This window comes from Pan troglodytes, chromosome 12 (assembly GCF_028858775.2).
Source record: "Pan troglodytes isolate AG18354 chromosome 12, NHGRI_mPanTro3-v2.0_pri, whole genome shotgun sequence".
NCBI lineage: Eukaryota > Metazoa > Chordata > Mammalia > Primates > Hominidae > Pan > Pan troglodytes.
Genome location: NC_072410.2, coordinates 70676447 through 70701464, shown reverse-complemented (window position 1 = coordinate 70701464; position 25018 = coordinate 70676447). Strand labels below are relative to the sequence as shown.

The window sequence follows — 25018 nt, the reverse complement described above, 5'->3', positions numbered from 1 at the left end:
CTGTGGTCCACAAAATTTATCTTTTATTGGTGTTTTATGACAAGAATGCGCAGTTACATTCTCTAACAAAGAGTATAATGGATTTAAAGGAGTGCCATTCTGTTTAAATTAGCGATGTCCTCCCCAGCTCTGCTGTCCTCCACTACACTATTTCCTGACCCTGATGGTACCCTCAGAGTTCCTCTAGTGCCTAGAATATCATCTAATGTGAACGGGTGTTGCTTGTTGAATCTTGGGTTATGTATCTAAGGCCTAGGCATGGAATCACTGGATGCAGGAGGATCTTCTCCACTCTGAACTAGAGCTTACAACCCTGTAAGAAAAAGGAGTAAAAATCAACAGATAATTAAACTGATTTCATTTTTAAATGGGGAGTTTTACATAAAGATCACGAATACTTAAAGAGATCATTTAAATCACAAATTTGAGCCACTGATAAGTATTTAAGGTACAAAAGGCTGATTTAAGCAATCAAGAAACACTCTATAACTTACACCAAAAAAATTCTCATTCTATTAAGTATCTGTGTTGAAAAGTTATGATCATTTATTTTACCTTATGTCAACATATGGAGCAGTTCTTAAGTGACTGAAAATTGATCATCCAAGGTCAACACATACCCTATTAGCCATTCAATAGTTTTCTTTACTAATGCCTGAGTAATCCTCAAGAATTGAAGTAAATGCCAGACTATTTACCATTAAATATTCTGAGATACTATCATTTGTTTTCACAGAAAATAAATGGTGAAACATCAAATACATCCACATAATAGTCACTGTGAGTGTCATAAGTAGAAATATGTATTTTTAATAAAGCATTGGTACATTTATTTATGTAGTAAGCAAATATAGAAGGAAACTCAGATAAGGAAAATTAGATAGATGCATGTGTCACCCATGACATTTACTATAATAACTTGGGTAAAAATCTCTCCTAGGAAGCTTTTATTGGCCAATAGAAGCATTTTAAATATCTAGTAATGCCTATAGAAATTTACCATGAGTCAATGCTTAGTTAGGCTGCTCACATCTTGTTTAACAAAGTGTCTGTCTGGAGCAAAGCTGTGGCTTCAATGCATCTGGAAAGTGGGGTTGTGAAGTACATTTTTTTCCCAAATATGTATTTAAATGAGTTGCATACATGGGAACATTTTTAGTCCAAGTTAATTTTCTTGGACAACGAGAGGGAGATGCAGTGAATCTACAAGTGCCCCCTCCATAGCTTCTGTGTGTTTTTGCTTCTAACATCATACACCTGAGGAACATTACAAATACTCGAGCCATTTTGCTCATATCCTCAGAAGTTCACATCACACGTACACAACTCTTAGCCAATGACAGACAGCTGCAGAAATGTGAAAACTCCCCTTGTTTAGCCTTAGCAGGGAAAAACACCGAGGCAAAATTTATACCCTAGAGCTCCCCTGTGGAAGCATGATGAGGGTGACTAAAATTGAACCCTTGCTTGGTTTCTTCCTCTTCCTTCTCTTGTTTCCCTGACATTTTTATAATTATCAGTTTAGAACCCTTGCCTGATAAATATTTTACATATTAATCTTCATTTCAAGAATATCTTCTGATACATATGTGAGTATACATTTATTTTAGGGCAGACGCAATTGAAGTGCAAGAAAACAGAGAGAATCCTAGAGAGCATGGGATGTTAACTCTCCCTACCTACGCTTTTGGACTGACTTGGAACCCAAAAAGACTTCAGCTTCTGGAAGAAGGCACTAGTTTATGAGCTACTTTTTGATTCAGACTAATGTCCATGGTGTTTTCAGAATAAGATGACAAAATATAGGACAAGGTTAGGGAGAGGAGCATTTTCCACATTCTTGTGGAAAATTCATTAATGCTTGGGCACCTCAAGTACTGTTGGCTTTAAAGCAACTGGGGAGAATAATCTCATTGGCATTGACATAGAGAGTTTTGGCAGTAGAGGCAGCGATGAGGCACCAGGAAGAGGAGGAAACGTGGAAAATCGTGTGCAGACTTGTTTCTGAAACATGAGACACCACCTCAGGGAGATTCCATAAAGAATTGTGGGAGCTTATGGGAGAACCATGGAGAATATGAATCTTATTCTCATTGAACTGTGATACATTCAGGTTATATTCATGAACTGTATATTTCTGAGAGACCTTCTATTTCTTTTCTAACTCTGTAATGCCAAGTATGTTGAGTGAAAAGGTGATAAAACTAATAGCTCACACTGCACCTGGTTTCTCAAAGCACTTAATTCTTGAATCTATTAGCAAATCTCCTGTGTATGTGGGTTTCACATCATTTTCCTCATTATTTAGGAGATGAAATGAGACTGAGACATGTTTACATTCATATAGCTGTTACATAGTAGGAAATGTGTTTAAGCCCATGTCATTTAATTTCAAATCTCATTCTATAGTTTCATAACACTGTACTATGAACACTTTAAGCTCTTCAAAGAAAAGTGAAAAATGTGTCATATCTCTTATGTACCCTCACATAGAACTACTTTTAACTTTATACCTTTTCACCATACCATAAATGTCAATTTTCAAATGTTATTGCATATGTAGAATTTCCAAAACAAGTTACAGCTGTAATCCCAGCACTTTGGGAGGCCGAGGCGGGCAGATCACCTGAGGTCAGGAGTTCGAGACCAGCCTGACCAACATGGAGAAAGCCTGTCTCTACTGACAATACAAAAAATTAGCTGGGTGTGGTGGCCCATGCCTGTAATCCCAGCTATTTGGGAGGCTGAGGCAGGGGAATCGTTTGAACCTGGGAGGCGGAGGTTGCGGTGAGCTCAAATCACACCATCGCACTCCAGCCTGGGCAATGAGAACGAAACTCCGTCTCAAAAAAAAAAAAAAAAAGAGTTACAGCTGCTAGTCTGGCAGAAAATAAGCCAGTAGAAACTAAGAAATACACAGAATTTAATTAAATCAACCTATCCAGATAAGTGTCCTTTGAAACTAATAAGAATACAGTATATCTAGGGGTTTTCCTCCTGGCTTGGATGACTTGGAGGTTTGGATTTCTTCCCATATGATTTGATTTAAATTTATTTTATATGAGTTATTTGGTTGGATAATAGGCACATTAAAAATTCTAGTTGTCTTCAAACTGACATATTTTCTTCTATTGTATTTTCAGTAGTCGTCAAATTTTGGATACAATAATTTCAAAGTTCTTGGAATTCTGTGTGTATGCGGACATGCATGCATTCTTCTGTGATAAATGATATATTCAAGGTTCAGAGGGAGAAAGTATTGTTAACAAAAAATTATCATAAATAAGATTCATAAGAAATTATTATCTTGATATGGATTCTCCTTGAAATAGCAATACCAAAGTGCTTTGCATCTAACCTTATTTAGTTACTCATGGTATGTGTTTCTTACATCTATAAAATGGGCATGAGAACAAATTGCTATGAAGAAGTCTGATTTGAGGATCTAATTATATCTTATCTGTGAATCCACCTGTTAATAGCAATTTATGGTTCCATAGCTTAAAAATGAAATTTTCAGATGCATACCTAAGACAAAGGGGAAAAACTATGAGCATCTATATTAAAGCACTACAGAACAAAAACTCAAGAAATGATTGTGCTCCTACAAGGCCACTGACTTATTGTATTATTTTGAACAATTCACTCAATATTTGTAAACATCAGTTTGTTCATAAGTAATATGAATTGCAAATATGTGGTACCTAAAACTTAACATCATAAATCTCACAACAGCCTGATGAGGCAGGCTCTATTAATAGCATAGTTTTACGGATAAAAAAAGAACTTAGACACAGAAAAGTAAAAGAACTTACCAGTGTTGTTCAGATGTTTAGTGGTGAAGCTGCAAATTGAACCAAATCAATGTGCTTAGTGATTATCCTGTGTCACCTCTTTACTTCAAGATGTGAGAATTGGATTAGATGACTTACTAAATCCTTTCAAAATATAAAACACTATAATTTGATAAAGCGTATAATCCTCTCCTAATTTAAGACACTTCATACAGCTTCTGAAATACCTAAATATGTGTTTGGTCTTTAGTTACAACGTGCATTCTTTGTCCACTAAAAAAAGTGAAAAGTATTTAAGTAAGAAGTATCTTCTAATCAAGCAGCTTCTCCTTCTTGTGATAATGTCCAGCATTCAATGATATCAGATCAGTCTTCTAAACTTAGATAAGCTCTTTGCTTTGTATTTTACAATTTGTATTACATGATACAATTTATTTATAGTTAAGAATTGAGACAGTTTGAGCTCATGTTTCTCAAATGTACCCCAACACTAATGCAATCACTATTTTAGTAAGCAGGAACTGGCTATCAATCTTTCATTTATTCATCCATGCACCTGTCTGTCCAGCAAATTTACAATGACTAATCTTATTTAAGTGCTAGGTATCAAAAGATGAATAAATCATGACCTACTTTCTCTGAATACCTCATGTTTTAGCTTGATACAAAGGGATAAGTTAATCAACTTGAGCAAATTCTGGATGAAAACATGTACAAAGCACAATAAAAGCAGAGTGAAGGGATAGATTTTGTACTAGGGGTGAAGTGGTGGAGAGTAGTTGTAGAAAACACACCTGAAAAGGACCATGACAGTTAAGCACCAGTGTTTAACAGAGGTCAAAGAAATCAGGTTTTATTCTGGGGATGGGAGGCCCAGTAAAGTAACCCAGGATTAAGGAAGGAAATCAGCAAAGCATCATAAAGGATGTATCAGAAAGGGGAAAGCTTGGGGGCAGGGCAGCCATGTGGAAAACATTGCAGCAGGTCAGGTAGGAGATGATGATGCCCTAAATGATGATGAGTATCAGGGGGAGAAGAGAATTAAGTTGATCATGCCTCACACATTCCCTCTTTTCTTGGGTTAGAACTCAATTCCCAAGTGACCATTTGAGAATAAACAAAGTCTTTCAATAAGACAGCTTATTTATACTAAGAATTTTTATTGTAATATTTTTAACTTGATTTCATACTATTTTAAATAACAAGAGTTCCATTACTTTTGGCAAATACTTAAATTCTCTGAATTCAAATGCCTCTGGGTATTTTGGACTAAATTATGCAAAATACCTTATGGTTTGGCTATTCCGTGATTCTAGGGATTCATAGAAGAGTAACTATGAAAACAAATCTATGTGACAAATCCTAAATGAGTTTCAACTGAAAAAATATTTACTAGGTGTTCTGTGAGTGGATTGAATTTTAGGTAGTATACACCTGGTTTCTACAATTGAGATGGACACACACACACACACACACACACACACACACACACACACACAGGAACAGAGACAGAGACAGGGAAAGACTAACAAAAGAGAGAAATAATCAGAATGAAAGTTGCAGTAAGCCTGATAAACAAAAGTTGTAGGAGATCAAGGAGATATATTATATCCCAATATAAGTAGCAGTGAGTGTGTGCTAAGAGACATTCTACCACACTGTGATAGACATTAAGTTAAGCAAACACACTGAGCTGACCTGTTTTACAAAATAGGGGTAAATGAAATATCTCTGCCCTTTATCACATTGTGCACATTTGGTCACCATTGTGCATTGCTTATGATTAATTAGTTTGCCATTCCCCAGACAATAAGTAAATAAATAAATGACTAAATGCACTCGATATTAAACAGGGTCAGTGTATTTTCATTACATCTTCAGTTTTTCCTGTTACATAATTGTTGTGCTAATGAAGGAAAAGATGAACGAAAGAAAGAAATGCCAATTCTTTGTAGAATAAAAACAATTTTCTTATCATCCAAAGTAGTGAACTTGGGATGATAAAAATATAAAACTAAATTATTTTCTAGATTCTTTTGTTAGATGAGGTGGGACTCTTAACCTTCAGTTAGCCTTTCCATTGCAGCTCTGTTAGGCCCTTTTTGGAGAAGGGAAGAGTAAAGAATTCATTCATGAGTGAAGAGTTCTCTGATGACACCCATGTACAAAAGGGCTATGGGTTTGGATCTAAGAATAGGACAAAGTCATAAGGTCCCACGGCACTTGCCTGGAGGTTAATTAATTGGTATTAGTACTCATCTTCCCAACTATATTTTTACTTGCTACCAATAGGCTGAGCAGATGGTAAGGACCAGAAATCTGGCACATCTTGAAAAATAATCAGATCTCATCAACTCAATTCGTTTTGGAAACTACATTAGAAATTCACTGCGGACTTAAGGAGAAACAGCTTCCTATTAATGTTTGTTCTGGGAACAAGCTTCCTACTGAAAACAATTTTTCTCTGGTTAATCACCAGCACCCTCCGCTGTCCACCCCCTGCCCCACCATCTACCCCACTGCACAACACACAAACTCCTTGTTTCCATTATCCAGTAAAATAAATGAATATTTTTTTCCTCTAAATAAAAATTTTTAATGAGCTAGGATAGACTATAGCTAGGAGAAGCCACCAAAACTGATTCTTTTCACTTTGGCTCACTCCAATGACTTAGAACAATCTGTTGTCCCTTTAAAGAAACTCATACACATAGACACAGAAGAAAAAATAAATCCCAAATCAGTGAAGAAGAATAAAGAAAAAACATAAGGTATGTTCTATAAAGGAGCCAAATAGTCAGTCCCCTGCCAGCAAACCTGAGATGATTAATTGCCAGCTCCACAGAAGGTAGAAAGTTTTAAAACAAGAAAAGAAAAAATAGCGTGAGAAAAAAAAATTGTAAACGTTAAACAATTTAGCTCTCTCTCAAATTATTTGATAACAAATTAAGAAAAAAAGAACATTGAAGTTAAATCCAATAATGCCTTTCTGGTAGCAGGCACAGATCCAGTCATAAGATTACCAGAACTCTCTCTTAAAGATAGCTAATATCATTATATTACTTAGCACAAAGGTGCAAAGATACTAAAGAAAATTAAGGCAATACCAAAATTTTAACTATGTTTAAAAAATACAAAGATCGGCCGGGCACAGTGGCTCATGCCTATAACCCCAGCACTTTGGGAGGCCGAGGCGGGCAGATCACGAGGTCAAGAGATTGAGACCTTCCTGGCCAACATGATGAAGCCTCATCTCTACTAAAAATACAAAAATTAACTGGATGTGGTGGTAGGAGCCTGTAGTCCCAGCTACTCAGGAGGAGAGAATCAGCTGAACCCGGGAGGCGGAGGTTGCAGTGAGCCGAGATCGCGCCACTACACTCCAGCCTGGGAGACAGAGCAAGACTCCGTCTCAAAAAAAAAAAATCAATGGCATATTTTGGCTTCAAGTTAAATAGTTTTTGTTTTTGTTCTTTTGTTTTAGAGAGCAGTCTTTTATTTATTCATTTGTATCAATATAATTAATATATATGAATATATGTGTGTATATTATATATAGGTATGTATGTATGCGTATGTATATGTCAATTTTTTGAAAACCTTGATATGTTAGGTAGTATTGTAGGAACCGAGGGAAAAAAATGAACAAAAATGAACGAAAATCCCAGCTTTTGTAGGGCTTATTTTCTACTGAAATAACAGATATTAAACATCAACTTTAAATAAACTATACAATATTATAAGGTGACCACTACCTTGGAGAAAAATAAGGCAGAGATGAGGGATAGGAAGTGTTGGAATAGGATGGTTTTAACTTAATATTGGGTGGTTAGGGGAGGCTTTGTTGAAAAGAGACCTTTGAGCCAGGATCCAAAGGAGTTAAGGGAGAGATCTACATGAGGAAGAGGAAACAGTAGATAAGAAGGCAGCATGTGCCTAGCATTTTTGAGTTATAACAGAACCTCTAGGTTACAGTGAGCAAGTGGAGAGTAGCAGGAGATAAAGGAAAAGAGATAGATGAGGCCAGATGATGCAATGCTCTGTAGGTAATAGTAAGTGAAGTGACATGGTAAGACCTTGGAAAGTTTTGAGCTGAAAAACGACATATTCTGATATGTCATTTATATATATATATTTTTTCTTTTTTTTTGAGACAGAGTCTCACTCTGTCGCCTGGGCTGGAGTGCAGTGGTGTGATCTCCGCTCATTGCAACCTCCACCTCCCAGGTTCAAGCAATTCTCTGCCTCAGCCTCCTGAGTAGCTGGGGTTACAGGCGCCCACCACCGCACCCGGCTAATTTTTTTCGTATTTTTAGTAAAGACAAGGTTTCACCATATTGGCCAGGCTGGTCTTGAACTCCTGACCTCATGATCTACCCTCCTCGGCCTCCCAAACTGCTGGGATTACAGGCATGAGCCACCGCACCCAGCCCTGAGTTATATTTTATGAGGGTATTTCAGGCTTCTTCCCATGAAAATAAATTAATGTAGGCAAAAAGCTGAGGCAGGAAGGCTATTGAAATAATCTAGGCTTCAAATATAAATTGTGGTGTTGTAGAAAATGTGGGCATTGATAACACCTAACAATCTTTGGTTATAAAGTGGTCATCCAGGTCCTGCTTCATTTTTTTTCTTTTTTTTTTTTTTAACAGGTAATCACCAACATTGAAACACTTGTTTAAAAACTCTTCGAATCTTGAAAATAAGTCCAAAGACCTCTAACAAAGTGAGAAGTGAATAGTTCTGTTGCATACATTTAATTCTGCAGTTACATTTTTTTGTTGCTTTTAAATAAAAACACTCAAAAGGCTAAAAAATCACCCCATCTCAGTCATGCATGGCCATCACCTAAGAGAGTGCCAGAAATGTAAAATCTGATGCTCCACCCAAGACACCCCCAATTTGTATGCATGTTAAAGTTGGAGCAGTACAGCTCTATTCCATATTAAATTTATAGACCAAAAAATGGACTTCAGATAGCAAGAGAACAAAGACTCTCTAGATTCTTTACATTCATTTGTGTCTCTGGTTGTCTTAAATAGGTTTTTCCCTCTCTTTGTAACAAGATAATAACCATTCAGAGGCAAATTTCTTACACAGAAAGGTGTAATATTGTAAAATTTCTTGTAAAAGGGAGATGGGGGCTTGACTTTGCTCATTGATGTGTCTGAAGCAACTAGAATAGTGCCTTGACCAAAGTGGGTGTTTGCCAATTTTGAATAAATTAACATACAAATTTGTGTGCATACCTCTCATTCTTACTGAAAATGCAAACAAGCCAAACACAAGAATAGATAAATAAATGTAAATCTAAAATATAATTAATCAAAACAGTCGTCTGCTTGCTTCTGAAGGTTTTGTAAGAAAGGGGTGGCAATGTAAAGATAAGACCAGATTAAATGAGCAAAATAGAATTATACTACATAAAGTCCAGTTTCTTTCTTCATTAAAAAAATTATCTAGAAAAGGTTATTTTCTCAGTAATCTAATTTCTATTGGATCTGAGGCCACAACTAGCAGTAAAGATAAGAACATAGGTATAATCATTGGTAAGGTGGTAAGACTTTTTCCTACTTTCAATTTGAAATGTCATGCAATTTCTGTGTCACTATTCATCTAGCTAACCTTTATTGTGCTCTTATTATCAACCTCTTCTATTAAATTATCTTATCCTATATTTGGCTGGTTCTTACTAGTGATATTTAGCTTGTAACTATAAGAAGTAAGAGGTAGGAAGGAGGGAGAGAGAGAAAAAAAGAGTAAGGGAAAGGCTCTTGCCTTTACCTTATCAGGTAGAAATACAGTTTTTTATGCTAGGTTTGTTAGGTTTGTAGTACTGAGCAAGACTCTATTTATTAAACATAAGCAGGAGGGAAAAGGAAGATTGTTTTTAAAAATAATTCAAAATGAATCATAGCTCTAAAGCTCTGTAGGAAGATGCAAAAGAAAATCTACATATCTTCTGGATAGGCAAATATTTCTTAGAGTATACACCATAAAAGATAGATGACATACTGTAAAAGTTTGATTAATTAAAATTTATCAAAATTAAGAAGTATGCTGATTAACAGATATGGTAAGAAAATAAAAAGGCAAGCCACAGACTGGATCTACATTGACATGGAAATCACATAGCTTTTCAAATTGAAGTTATGAAAAAAACCTTAATATTCTATCTAATGATTATACCAATGTGCTTATCTTTATGGAAAAAGAAACTTTAGAGTTTACAGAGTCTATAGTCTATTTTGCCCACTTAATCTGGTCTTATCCTTATATTACCAAGCCTTTCTTATAAAACCATTTAAGAACAAGCAAATTGACACAATATATTTCTGACAGCCAACTTATATTCAGATTATGTAAATAATAAACGTTTTGAACAGATGTTTTCTAATAGATGATAGACAGATGGCCAAGAAATACACAAAGATTCTCAACTAAATAAATAGCAAGAAATTTCAAGGTAAAATCACAATGAGCTACTACTTGACATTCACTACAATAGTTAAAATTAAAAAGATGGGCAACACCAAGTATTAGAAAACATTTTATCAGTTTCTCATAAGGTTATACCTACACTTATCATGACTCAGCAATTCTTCTGCTGTGCATTTACGCAAGAAATATGAAAATCTATGTCTACACAAAGACTTGCACACCAATTCATGCTACCTTTATTTAGAATAGCCAAAAACTACAAGTAATCTGTGCCATTTGTCAGTTTATTACCTCTCAACTATGAATACACTGTGCATTCGCTGCTCGGTGAAAATAGAGCTGTGTGCTTTAAATATTTCTCTTTTGAATAATAACACAATATTAAGATTTATCCCAGAAGGTGCCAGAAGAAAGTACAAGGTGAAAGGACACTTCTTGATTTCAGCATGCCCCTCTTACCAAGCTCCTTCTACTTGCAGTTTCACTAGTGCTGGGCACATGGAGAGTCTAGCTTTTCCAATGTCCAGCCCCTGCTGCATACATTTCCCCCAGTGCCCAGCTCCCAGAGTTAAGGGCTTCTCCAGACATGACTTCTTATAATGACTGACAGCCATCAGGGACCCAAATCTCCCACTATACCTCTTACCTGGGTTGGTGGACTGATATCAATAGAGTACCTCCCCAATGAACATCTTCACCTATACCCCATCAGTAGGTTTGCAGTGAGTTCCAAACATAGCATCTTTCTTGGCATGGCTTCTCCCAGCACCAGAGAGGGTATATTTTCAGCAAGTTCCATTGGTACCTCACTGTCTTCTCTATCATCCAGTGAACCACTTCTATTTCTTCTCCAGTGAAGTCTGGATCTCAACTTTTGATGAAAAAATTCCTCTTCCTTGGGTACTCTATTATTTTGGGATAGTATGATTTTTCCACTGTTTATGGTTCTTATATTCATTCAAGGTCTCTCTACTTCTTGCTAGCCAATCACATGTTAGTTCTATTTTTTGTTATAGTTAATATTTTTTCATACTAAAACTTTCTCTGTTTAAATTACTGTTTCTTTCTCCTAGTTGGACCCTGACTGAAACACAACTAAATTGTCTACCAATTTTACAAGTGAATAGACAAATACATAATGGTATGTATCTAAAAGTGACCACTACTCAACCATGAAAAAAGAACAATGAGGTGATATGCAACAATCTGAAAAATATCTCAAAAACATATTGAATGAAAGAAACCAAACACAAAAGAATTCTTACCATAAAATTCCATTTCTATAACATTTTAGAATAGGCAAAACTAACACATAGGGAGAGAAAGCAGGTCCATGGTTGCTTGAGGCCATATATAAGGGGAGGGGGAATTAACTGTAAAACAGCACAAGGTTACTGTGTAGGGTGATTACAATATTGTATTTTTTATTATGTTGGTAGTTGCATGAGCATATGCATTTGTGAAAAGTCATCAAATTGAAGCAGGTGCATTTTATTTTCTGTAAATTATACCTCAATAATTTGTTTAAAAATTAAAACAAAAATCATTATCGCACTAGTAAATATTCACTTATAGTGTTATATTAAGTATGATTGAAAGTCATGGCGATTGACTCTTCTACATCCATTTTGCCCCAGATAATTAGACTAAGCTCTTTGCATTTTGCCATCGATTTTTTAGAGAATGGGCATATGATGCAGGACTGGTCAATGAATCATGAGTTGAATTATTCCAGAAGAGAGAGTTTATGGAGAGAGTTTTCTAGCTCCTGGAAAAGTGATAGAAGAAACATAATCTTTCTTTTCTTTCTATGTTCTCATGTCTGGAAATGGATTTTGTGAATGGCTATAAACATCTGGTGGGATAAACAACCACAAATCTAATTCTCAGACAGCTAGAAGTACGTATTGCTCATGCAAATGGGGCAATTGGCAAGGCAGCTCTGTTAATGTTGGCTACACTTAGTTATATATCTGAGGATTGACTGGGCTATTGGTTGATCCAGACATGCCTTGCTTAAGATGTCTGGGGTAACTCCATGTGTCTCTCATCCCCCAGCAGGCTGGCCCAATCATATTCTCAAGGCATAAAAGCAAGTCCTTTTCTAAAAAAACATATTTTATTTTATTTTTTAACTACTGGGATACAAGTGTGGTACATGCAGGTCTTTTACATAGGTAAATGTGTGCCATAGTGGTTTACTGCACCTATCAACCCGTCACTTAGGTATTAAGCTCTGCCTGCGTTAGCTATGTGACATATGCTAACAGTCTGCCAAAGCAAGTTGCACATCCAAATCAACTTCAAGGTGCATATGCACAGAGTCCGTCTCTTGATTAAGAAGCTGAAATGTAACTTGATAAATGATGTAAAGAAAGGATGAGACAAAAATTTAAGCTTTTATTCCAGTTAATCTGCCAATTTAATTTATGCCTATCCTGTTCTAGATCTGTACTTGTCTCATGCAAAGCTGATACATATCTATCTCGGTCTCAAAATTTCCATCAAACCTTCCATGCCCTGTTCGAATATCCTCGTCATGAATACATCTCTGATCTTCCAGCAGGAATTAATCTTTCCCTGTCCTTTGTATCTCCACATTTCTTTCTCCATATCTATAATTCAGCACTCCTTCTTGTACGTTATTTTACTTATTTGGGCCTCTTTTCTCCCACCATCTCAACCACTATACATTGCAAAATCTGACAGATTGCCAAGATATTAAAAAATACTAATAGACTTCTAACAGAAGGGAATTCTCTAAATTATTACAGAAAAGAGAAAGAGGGATGACATATGTTTATGATTTCTATCCTTCCTCTCTGATTTTAGAAGTCCTTATGAAAATTTTATTTTCACTAATTTACTTTGAAAGCAGCCTCTCAAATCAAGGGTTACCAACCCATGGTACTTGCACAAACGCTGTGCAATTTCTAATTTTGGCTCACCTTGATTTCCCAAGGTGCTACTGTGTGACAGAGTTTGCATTTTCCCTCCTCCCCTTCTATCAGTTTTCCTGGTTTCCCAAGCATCCTTAGCACTGGGATAAACTAAAACTCATTTTCTTGTAATTAAATGCATTCAAAATGTAGTTCACCAAGCATAAAAACTCTCCTAATCTTCTGTCAACAAAAGCGCAATAATGCAATCTGTATGAATGAGTTGTTAAGTTTAAACTCCACAGGTCAGGTGAGTGGGCTTCACAATTAGTTTTAAAATCACTGAAGTAGGAGACATTTTACATACTATTAAAACATAGAAAATTATTTGTGAAAGTGAAATCATGTAAAAAGTCTAACTTAAGGATATAAGTCATCATTAATGGCAGTAGGTACTTATGAAGTACCTACTGTGGCTTGGCACTGAGGTAGAGATGACAGGAAAGCTAAAAATGAACATGCATCCAATTAGCCACTTATGCTATGTTCAGTGATGAGATGTGTGTGAACACTTCACATTATCACAAAGGTGACTATAATCATTCATTTTCATATATGTTAGCTTTATCCCTCAACTTCTGAAAGCCACTTGTGATCCTCTGTGAACATATAACTTTCTTTTTTACTGAGAAGTTGCCAAAAACGATTGATAACATCCCATTACATAAAGATGCTCCTTCTTAAATGACATGATCAGAGTGATTTAGGGTATTTAAATGAATTGGTCCCAACCAAGACAAAATATGGATTTTACCACTTTGATAGAATTAAAAACAAGTTACTCTGGTTCTAGAATACATTTTTTCTATTACTGTGTGTATTAGTCTGTTCTCACACTACTACAAAGAAGTACCTGAAACTGGGTAATTCGTAAAGAAAATACGTTTAATTGGCTCACCGTTCTGTAGGCTGTACAGGAAGAATGGCTGGGGAGGTTTCAGAAGACGTTTGATCATGGCAGAAGGGGAAGCAGGCACATCTTACACGGCCAGAGCAGAGGGAAGAGAGCAAAGGGGAGGTGCTACACACTTTTAAACAACCAGATCTCATGAGAATCCACTCACTATTATGAGAACAGCAAGGAGCAAATTTGCCCTCCGTGATGTAATCACCTCCTACTAGGACTCTCCTCCAACATTGGGGATTACAATTCAACATGAGATTTGAGCGGGGACACAAATCCAAACCATATCACTGTGCATTTTGAGGTTCAATTTAGAGTTTGATTTATTATTATTTTTTAAAGAGACAACTGCTGCCTTTCAAAGGATCATTTTTTATGTTACAGTTTTGGTACAAGAACACAGAGCAGTAGTGTGGATAGATGGTACTATGCTGGATTATCCCCAAATTAGAGATGAACAGAGGGACAAGGATTTACTTGATAAGCCCAAGTTCATACTGGTACGCCTGGGAATAAAAGTGAGAGTTTCTAACTTTATGCTCAATGCCCTTTTCAATACAAAAGAGCTCTGGTTACTTTTATCAAAGCAGAACAGCTGAGAATCTAATTATGCGCTAAAGGTCTCAGACAGATGTGCTCTTTTCTTATATTTTGAAATTAAATCATCTCTGGATTTTATGGCAAAATATCATTATCAAACACTAATATTGTGTATACAGTGTACATATTTTGTTTGTTTTGTGGCTACCTTTGTCTCAACAACTTTAGCGAAGTTCTATTTTCACTATATTGGCATTTTCACAAATAAATTATTTAACTCGTGAGCCTGAAGAAAATGACGGGATATAGAACCAAAAAACAATTCAGACAGAATAACAAAATGCTGATTGTTTGATTATGGTGATAAATGTATGATAATGATTTTCTATGATCAAGGACAATGCATCTGAAAACTGGCAGTCATAGTTCAGTCTAGTGTTGCTTTTTATTAGGTGTGGCTTCGGCTAAGTTATTAAACCTTCTTTATGTCTTAGTGTACTACTTTATAAAGTGATGACAAAAGCAATACCTACCCCATAAGCTTGTAGTAGATTAGATGAGCTAATATATGTAAAGCACTTAGAATCATGTCAAGCATATAAATAAGTACTCAATAATAGTTGGATATTTTTATGGCCCTAGTATGAAAGCCCACAGGAATTAATTATATTTATTTTTTAAACTACAACTGAGATGTTCTTTTTCCATATATGTTTTACAAGCTGTCCTATGTCTTTTTATCAATATTCTTTTACTCTCAGAATTTATGAAGATAAAAACAGGCTTACAGAAAATTATGCAGCCCTTTTTCATGAAAGATTGTGAAAAAAATTCTAGAGGAATAACCATTATTTAATGTTAAATGTCAGAACTTTGAAAATCTAATAAACTCCAAGTTATGGAGAGTAAGGGTGAGTTGTTATAGCTTTACTCTTCAATGTGGGACCTGCAAAAGTGTTTAAAGATAAAGAACAGATGCAGAACTGTGAAAAGTGGTTGATGAGTTAATCAGATTTTCAAGGAGCTAAGAGGTGCTATACACTGTGACCCATATCTAAGGAAATGGAGAATTAACCAAAGGGTTTACAACTGGTTCATCATAATCAAACCTTCATTTATCTTCTCTAATTGTCCTTTTCATTCTTATGTAGTCATCTCTCCTTCCCATTCTTTAATCCCCTCTTTTAATTGCATTCCTCATTTTTCATTTTATTCTCTTTAATATTTTTATCTCATCACCTTCCTTCTATATCATTTTGGTATACTCTAATGTCCTAGAGAATAATAAAAGATAGGTATTATTATTTTTAAATAAGTGTATATTTCTTTTTCTTATTTTTTATAATTTATATACTACTGAGTATATGTCTCTTACAAATGATTCCTTATTTCTATTTGACTCTTGGCTATCTCAAAAGAACCTATAAAACTTTGCCATAAATAACCTCCCAAAAAGGTAAAGTCTAATTTGCACTTAGGATGAAGGTAATCTTGATTTTACTAGTTTTCTCAGCTTTTCTAATTCCTACTCCCACTTTTATATTAAAGAACTGCCACGATGTTCATTTGGCATTTGCTCTTCCCTTGAGAGCCTAGGAGGTAATACTTACAAAGTAAATGATAATTTCCTGTTTCTCTGCTACTGTCTGATCCTGTTCCTTGGGGGTCAGTAAAACACATGGTCGAATTGATTTTTTGAGGCCCCCAAATCTAAAGTCTTTGTGATATTTCAGATAATCCTTTGATGCCATTGTGGTTTGTGAATGCTAAATGGTATTTTTGATCTATGCCAGTACTCATGCCTAGTCAGAATGTCATTAACTTTCTCCTTTGCTGAAAACTTTCATAGAAAGCCACATGGAGGTGATACATCATTTTGGAAATAGTTAATTAGCAGCCTGCTACTCCTTGCAGTTCTCTCCAACAAGGTCATACACATTAACAGACATATTTTGTGGCACTAAGTCGCCATAAAATTTAGTTTGACAATTTTATTTCAGTATGGGTATTGGTCTTTTACTTAGTATGTTCGAAACAAAAAAGATGTGTATAAAGATGTCAAATATTCAGCACATTAATAGAAGAGTAAGGCACATGCTTTAGAAATGTGAAAAATATACCAAAATGGTCTTTCACTCCTTCTACATTAAAAATACTAACTTGAGGGAAGAAGTCATGTTTTTATAAAAGATGGTTTAAAAAATTAAAATATATGTGATATGGTTTCAAAAATGGCTATGGCATAATTTTTAACCCATAAGTAATGGAATTTTAAACATGGATGTGTGTGCTTTATTGAAAAATCAAGAAAAATTCTCTCATGCATTTGTCATTAAGGAGTGTATGAAATTGACACAGTCAACACAGACAATAACCAGTAGTGATAACAAGCAGTGTTCCATACAATGACATATACAACTATCATTACTGAGAATAATGACAAAAATTATGGTGATACATAGATTCTCAAGAGTCTGAGGAATTTAATGTTTTGCCACATACCAGATATCTTACTCTAGTTCTCTTTAATTAACTTAAAACAATCTAACATTTCTCAAATTTTGGTTAGCTTTTTATTATGCTTGTTGACACGAAAGAGGTATATGAAATGAATTCACGAACACACCTATCAGAGGAAATTATGCTCACATGATGGGAAAAAATATGATGAACACAAATGAGCGACGAAATGGGGATTATTACCAACATTCTTGTGCTGAGACTTTATCATTTTAACAATCAGTTGCTGGTGCCAAGTGAAATAGGTTAGACACAAAAGGAAAATTAGGAAATTGCTCATGTCTTCAATATTCTCAGCATCTATTTGGAGGAAAAATATAGAAATGAGACTACTTCTAAGTTGCATGATTTATTAGAGGCAAAATTGGATTACAGAAAAGTGGCGGTATGACTAGGGTAAGGTAGATGAAAAGATTAATATGAGTGGTGAAACTTTCTAAGCAATAGTAATGTATTGCTAGGTTTCACCTAGATAGAGAAGTAGAATGATTCCATATTAGGGGAAAAGAATGCTAGAGGCAATAAGAAAAAGTGAGAATAACTGTGGTACATTCTGGGTATCTTAAAAGAAGTTCCAGTTTTATCCAAGGGAGATTTCGATACATAGAAGAGAAAGGATGAAATTTGGAATTCAAAAGGCCTCATTTGAATTTTTTTTCTGCTTCTTATCACCTGTATGACTTGAGCAAGTTAACTGATATCATTTAGTCTTAATTTTTCTCATCTGCAAATTAGAAGAACTAATAAATAATTTAAAAGTATTTATAGGGATTATATGAGGTAACAAATATAAAAATCCATAGCAATATCTGAAAATATGATAGGAAATTCATAAATTTTTCTAATGATCCAAACTTGAATGAGTGGACAAAAATGTTAAAAACTGTGCTTATGTTGTGGTTATAGATTGGGAGATTCAACGTAGTAAAAATGTCAGTGGTCCTCAAATAAATATAAAGGTTTAACATAATTTAATCACATTCCCAGTAAGCAGATATAGATTATTCTAAAATGTATATAGAAAGGCAAAGAGGCTAAAATAGCTCAAATAATTGTAAAAGAGAAGAAGAGAGAGAAACCAGTGTAACCAATTTCAAGCTTTATTATGTACTACAGTAATCAAGGCTGTGGTAGTGCAAGAGGGACAGACACATAGATCTATTGGAATAAAATAGGTATTCTGGAAATCAGCCCAAAAAATTTATCACAGAAATATGCCCAACATATTTTTGACAAAGGTTCAAAAGCAATACAGGAGAGGAAGAATAGCATTTTCAACAAAACAGTACTGGAGCAATTCACCATCAATAGGTAGAAAACTTAAACTTTTTAAATTTAAAACTTATATTAAGTGTTATGTGTTATACAAAAAATAACTTAAAATGGATCAATGACTGCTGAGGTTTAAATGTGTCCTCCAAAGTTCATGTGTTGGAACTTACTCCCCAGTGCAACAGTGTTAGGAGGTAGATCCCAATGGGAGGAACTTTGAGCCAAGTAAACTTCTATTGTTTGTAAATTGCCCAATTTCAGTTATTTTGTTACAGCAACACAAAATGAACTAAGACAATGACTTGAATGTAAGATATAAATTCATGAAAAATTTAGAAATTATATAGGAGAAAATCTTCAGAATTTGGGATAAACAAGAAGTTAGAATTTATACCAAAAGCATAAAAGGAAACATTGATAAATTGAACTTCATCAAAATTTAAAACTTTAGCTCACCAACTACCTGGTTAAGAGATAAAAAGACAAGCTATAGATTGAGCCAAATATTTGCAAACCACATATCCAACAGAGGACTTTTACCTAGAATACCTAAAGGATTCTCAAAACTCAACGGTAACACGAAACAAAACAACAACAAAAAAATTCAATAAGAAAACTTCCAAAAGACTTACACAGATATTTCACAGGAGCGGATACACAGATTTGTATAGGGAGCAAATTAACACATGAAAAGATATTCAACACCATTAGCCAAAAGAGAAATTAAAATTAAAACCACAAGAAATTACTACATATCTATTGTAAAGGCTAAACTTTTTAAAAAGTCACAATGCCAAATTCTTGCAAATATATGAAGAAACTATAATAGATCAGTCATAAATTGCTAGTGGGAATATAGCATTGCAGCTATTTTGAAAAATAGTTTTCCAATGTTAAAACAAAAACAAAAACAAAAAACACTAAACATGCAGCTAACATGCAATCAAGCAATTACACCACTGGGCATTTATCGTAGACAAAAAGTTACGATCACACAAGAACTTATACATGGAAATTTATGGAAGTTTAATTCATAATACTCCCCAAATGGAAACAACTCAGATGTCCTTCAAAGGATAAATGGTCAAAAACAAGCAAGCAAATAAACAAAGGAAAATAACTTAGGTACATCTATATAGTGGAACACTATGCAACAAAGAAAAGAAGCAAACTATTGATATTTGTACCAATGTAGGTGAGTTTCTAAACAATAATGCTGAGTGAAAAAACAAATCCAAAAAGGCTACATAATGTATTATTGCGTTTACATAACATTCTTGAAGTTACAAATCATAGAAATAGAGAATGGATTAAGTGATTTCCTGGAGTTAAGTACTGGGAATTAAGGGTTGAGGGGTACGTGGTATGGTGAAAATAAGTTCAGTGTGGCTATAATAGGTCAACAGTCAGAATGCTCCTGGTGATAGAGCAGGAGCATTGTATATTGACTGTGTCAGTATTAGTATCGTGATTTTCATATTATAAGCAGAATCTTACCGTATAATTGTTTATAACTGCGTGTGAATCTACAACTGTGTTAAAATTTGGAAGTTTAATTTGATTACAAATATATTACCAGAATTATTTAATTTGTTGTTTTCTATTTCATCTAAAAGTTTGGCCATTTCAGTTTGCAGAGAGCTCTAATCCAAAAGTTTACTCAGTTATCCAGTTCCTTTTCATTTTTTGTTGTGTCATACCTGATCTTTAATTCCTTTTCATATTCCTTCTCTGCATAGCAAAAGCTTGATTGCTGCAATATTCACATTCAAACACTGACAACAAGGAAGTAAGAAAGATAAAGTAAAAAATTTCTGCTTAAGCAAGTGTGGTAGATTTTCTTATTTAATGATGATTATTTGTTACCTCTTGCCTCTTATATCTTTCCATGTTTCCCTGTAGGTGTTGTGTATTCTTCAGCCACTTTTACTTTAGATTTAGCCCTGTGCCTTTCTTTGGTCAATGTAATGTAGCCTCAGCTTGCATTCATTCCTTACCTCATATTCCATCCATCCACTTGAGAATTGCATGTCCCAGATAGTGTCAGCTCCTCTAGACTTGGTTCCTATAATGAGAAGACAAAAGGTGGTCATCTTTAGCTGATCCATAGCTCTTTTGAGATATGATCAGAAATAAATGAATCATGAGATATCCAGACAGTTTGATACCATGAACAAATTATGTTGTTTCTTGGCTGAGTGACACAAGTAAGATGGAAGTTGCTTGCCTATTTCCGCTGAGGATCAAACTAAGATACAAGAGGGGCTGAGAAATAAGTTTTGGAAAAGAATTCGCATACTCAGGAGTAACTAAATCTGGTGGAAAATTAGGAGTCTTCTAGTAACCAATAGTCATACTGTACTTTTGCTCCACTAATCCATCTCCAAACTATATAAGGGACCTTATTTTTTTTAAGTATGTTCTAGAAGTGCTATTATTCCTGTAGCCAAATTCTTTTAAATGTTCATAGTAGCAGGCAGAATTCAAAATTAGGGCAGATAAAAGAAAAATGATGAAATTATGTGAATTATTGAATAATTATATGAATAATGTTAGAACAAGCTCTTATAAAAAAATGAAGAACTGCATGTATGAGAAATGCAAAAACACTCTTAAAGCTTGTATTTACAATAGTGATTTGAGAAATAATTTATTTATATTTATTCTAACAGCCAACAAGTAAAATGCTCTGCCATGTATCTACTTAACAGAAAAAGCTTTTCAGTTGTTGACAAAGAATGTAAATTAGCCAAGTTAACTCAGGCTTTTAGAAAGCTCAACTAAAATCTCAGAAGTCAAATTTTGTTTAAACTTTCAACTGTCAGAATATATGAAATCTCTTCCCTTTCTCTGAGAGGTGATGCTGCTTATATTAGATGAAAATGCAAAAAGAAGTAGATGTTGCCAAGTGTTATAGGCATAAGAGTGCAAGAACACAAATGCTAGAAACAATATGACAGCTCATTTTTTTGATAGAATATAAGTGCAAAATTATTAGCAGGTTATTCTTCAATTTAAGGCAACAAAATCAAATATATAAAAGGCTTTCCAATCACTCCTGAAATAAATATCATTTTAAAGCTTGCAACATTTAATTTTTTAAGAAAAGAAACAAGTTTTTTAAAATCTTGGTGAAAGAGGTACTCTTAGAAGTGGATAAACAGCAGGTAAATAAAAATGCTTTTGCTTTCTGTCTGCAGCTACAACTCCACACTGAAAACAGTCTTAAAAAAGGCATAATGAGAAACGTTCTTAAAGAATATGAAAAATACACACACATGCACGTAACATACACACACACAAGTGAAATACTCTGCTATCATCTACTTATCAGAGATACAGTTTATACTAGTTTAAGATAAATAGATTTGTATGGTCTTTCATTAATTTAGATTTTAAACTAAGTTGGTGCTGCGCCCATCCTAAAAGAGGAAAAACAAATATTGGTATATTGAATTAAAACAATATAATTGCAATGAGAAATAAAAAATATAAATACAACAGAATGGTTTACTTACATAATTGGCCGAATATAGTGAATTTAAACACAGAAGTGTACTAATAGAAAAGCTTAGGAAATCTTTTCTTTTTAAAGACGAATTTTAGAGATTATTATATTATTTACACATCAATTTTAAGCATAAAGACAAAAATAGAAAATCAACCTTTAAAATGCCATCACAGCAACTCCCAAGAAGAGATCAATAATAGATTTAGTGAAATACTCCCTCAAATGTGTTACAGTTGTTAAAACTAATTGAAGATTAAAATTTAGCTCCAGCATTCAGTCAAATGTAGAACATTTTAACTAAAGATAATAGAATATTATACATCTAGTCTTGGATCTGACTCTGTCATTTCTGAGTATATGATAAAAGTGATGAGCAAATGCCAGTGAAACATCATGTTTATGAAAAGTTTTTAAAGAGCAATAAATCGATGTTTACAATGTTATGGTCATTATAGAGTGCTGATATGTAATAAATTTTATATTTCAAAATCTTACTGGAAATGTTAAATAAGAATAGTTTTGTATCGCATTGCTTGGCAGAAATCCCATTCAAGACAGCATATGTTAGGACTCTGCCATGACTCAGCATTCATATGTTGCTTCTTAAATCATATAAAAAATAAGATGAGAGTTGTGAGATAAATCATCTTGTTTTCTGTTTATTCCTCATTTTTATGTGAAAAATAATCAAATACTTGTTGAGAAAACATGCACAACTTTACACTAAAATTTTATATAGCATATAAAAATGACTGAAATTTTTTCCTAGCCTTTAGTTACTTTATGTATAATAGAAGGCATAAAGATGAACAACACATATGAAATAAAATCTATAAAAAAAAAACAAGCATCTCCCTGATGAAGTCAAGGACTATACCTTTTTAATCTTTGTTTTCTTGGTACACAATATAAGACATTTATTCGATATATGTTTGTTAAATAAACTAATGAAAATGATGCTTGGATGTAGACTTTCTATTTCTCAATTATTGGTTGCGGGACTATCTACACATAGTAGCTGAAATATTTCTGCAAATAATCTTTACTACTTCTCCAATTTTTTTATTCAATTGTTTGTATCATTGTGAACTTATATTTTTTTCTTATGTACATTGGGTTATAATCTATGACTGTCCTGTTAATTTTGTTTGTTCAAATTTTTCCAGACTAGCCGTTGTGAGTTCTTCCAAATTGATTCTTACATGCCTTTAACATTCCCCTATCTTATCTTTCTGTTTTTTAAAGCACATCTTTATTTGCTTCAGGCCCATCTTATATTTTCCTTTTTCCAGCCGTGGAATCAGCCATTTATCCAAGAACCCCTTGGTTCCTTGTAGTAAATCAAAAATAAGACAAAATAAAAAATTTTTTAAAGTTACACATAGGCAAAAATGTGACCTGATACTTCTCAAAAGAATATTCACTAGTAAAACAAATGCAAATCATTATCACTAAACACATATAAGAAAAGCTAAAACAAAAAATGACAGACCACATACGAAGTTTTGGTTAGTATGTGGAGCAACTCTAACTTCAGAGACATTGCTAGAATAAATGAAAAATTGAACAGCCACTGTGGAAAACATTATGGCACTATCTCATGAGGTTTTATATGCACTTATCATACAACTCAGAAATTTCATTTTTGAGTACCAACTCATGAAAAATAAACACAAAGGCATACAGAAAGACTTGTACACTGAATGTTAGTGATTTATACTAGCTAAAACAACCCAATATACATCATCTAGTGAATAAACAAATTTTGAGACACTCATACAATGCTATGGTAACTAGCAATAGAAAAATAACAAAATATTGGTCCGGGCGTGGTGGCTCATGCCTGTAATCCCAGGACTTTGGGAGGCCAAGGCAGGTGGTTCACCTGAGGTCAGGGGTTCAAGACCAGCCTGACCAACATGAGAAACCTCTTCTCTACTAAAAAATACAAAAATTAGCCAAGCATGGTGGCAGGCACCTGTAATCCCAGCTACTTGGGAGGCTGAGGCAGGAGAATCGCTTGAACCCGGGAGGCGGAGGTTGCAGTGAGCCAAGATCGCACCATTGCACTCCAGCCTGGGCAATGGAGCAAGACTCCATCTCAAAAAAGAAGAGAGGAGAGGAGAGGAGAGGAGAGGATTAATACATGCAACAGCATGGATGGTACTCAAAAATATTATGCCAAGTGAAAGAAGTCAAACACAAGTGACACATGCTACATGGTTCCATTATGTGACTTTCAAGACAAACTACAGTGACAGAAACAGATTAGTGGTTGTCTGTAGTTGAATACTGGAGAAGGGATTGATTGCAACGAAGCATAAGTCAACTTCTTAGGGTGATAAAACTATTTGATATTTTCATTATGTTGGTGGCTAGATGATTTTATATAATTACAAAAATTTAAGCCTGATTCTAGAATGTTTTCTACATTATCTACATTTTAAGTGTAGGTTATGTTTATTGCATATAAATATGTCAGTAAAAATAAAATAAGTTAGCTGTAGCTGCGCAATAATAAAATTATGTTACTATCTTAAGAAAATGTACTCTGGATATCACTGTACTTACATACCTAAAATTTAGTCTTTCAAATATCTTTTGGAAAGAGGATGAGAGAACTTTTTTAAGCTGTCACATTCTATTTATCTGCTATTCTTTATAGTCAAACTTCTCAAAAGATGTGTCTTCATACACTTCACTCCACTTTTTTCTCTTATTCACATTTTAATCTACTGCCATTTGGCTACACTTCAATGAAATTCCACTTATCAGTGTTACCAAAACCCAAATGTTTAGGGACAATTCCAGTGGACTCAAACTCTCATCTGTATTCAACTGTCAGTTGCACCTTCTGTCTTGAAACATTCTCTGTCTTTGTTTCCATGACACTGTAGAATCCTGATTTCTCCCCACCTGTTGGCTGATCTTTACAATTGTCTTCCAAAGATCCATATTCACCGTCTAAGTGCTGAAGTGCTTAAGGACTCAGTACAAGGCCCTCTTCTCATCATGTATTTCACCTTTGGTCATTTCAAATTAGAATCTCTGACATAGACCCCTCCTAGCTTCAAATCCAAATATCAAGTTATCTCCT

General features: G+C 34.4%; 1 long non-coding RNA gene across 1 annotated transcript; it reads right to left on the bottom strand.

Moving 5' to 3' along the window:
- LOC107971609 (uncharacterized) lies at window positions 1-24791 on the bottom strand. The gene is made up of 5 exons (XR_001714524.4): window positions 24497-24791; window positions 20408-20475; window positions 20111-20185; window positions 3816-3844; window positions 1-313 (listed from the first exon to the last, which is right to left on the bottom strand). It is a non-coding gene; the product is annotated as an uncharacterized LOC107971609 (long non-coding RNA).
- Between the last annotated feature and the right edge of the window lie 227 nt (window positions 24792-25018).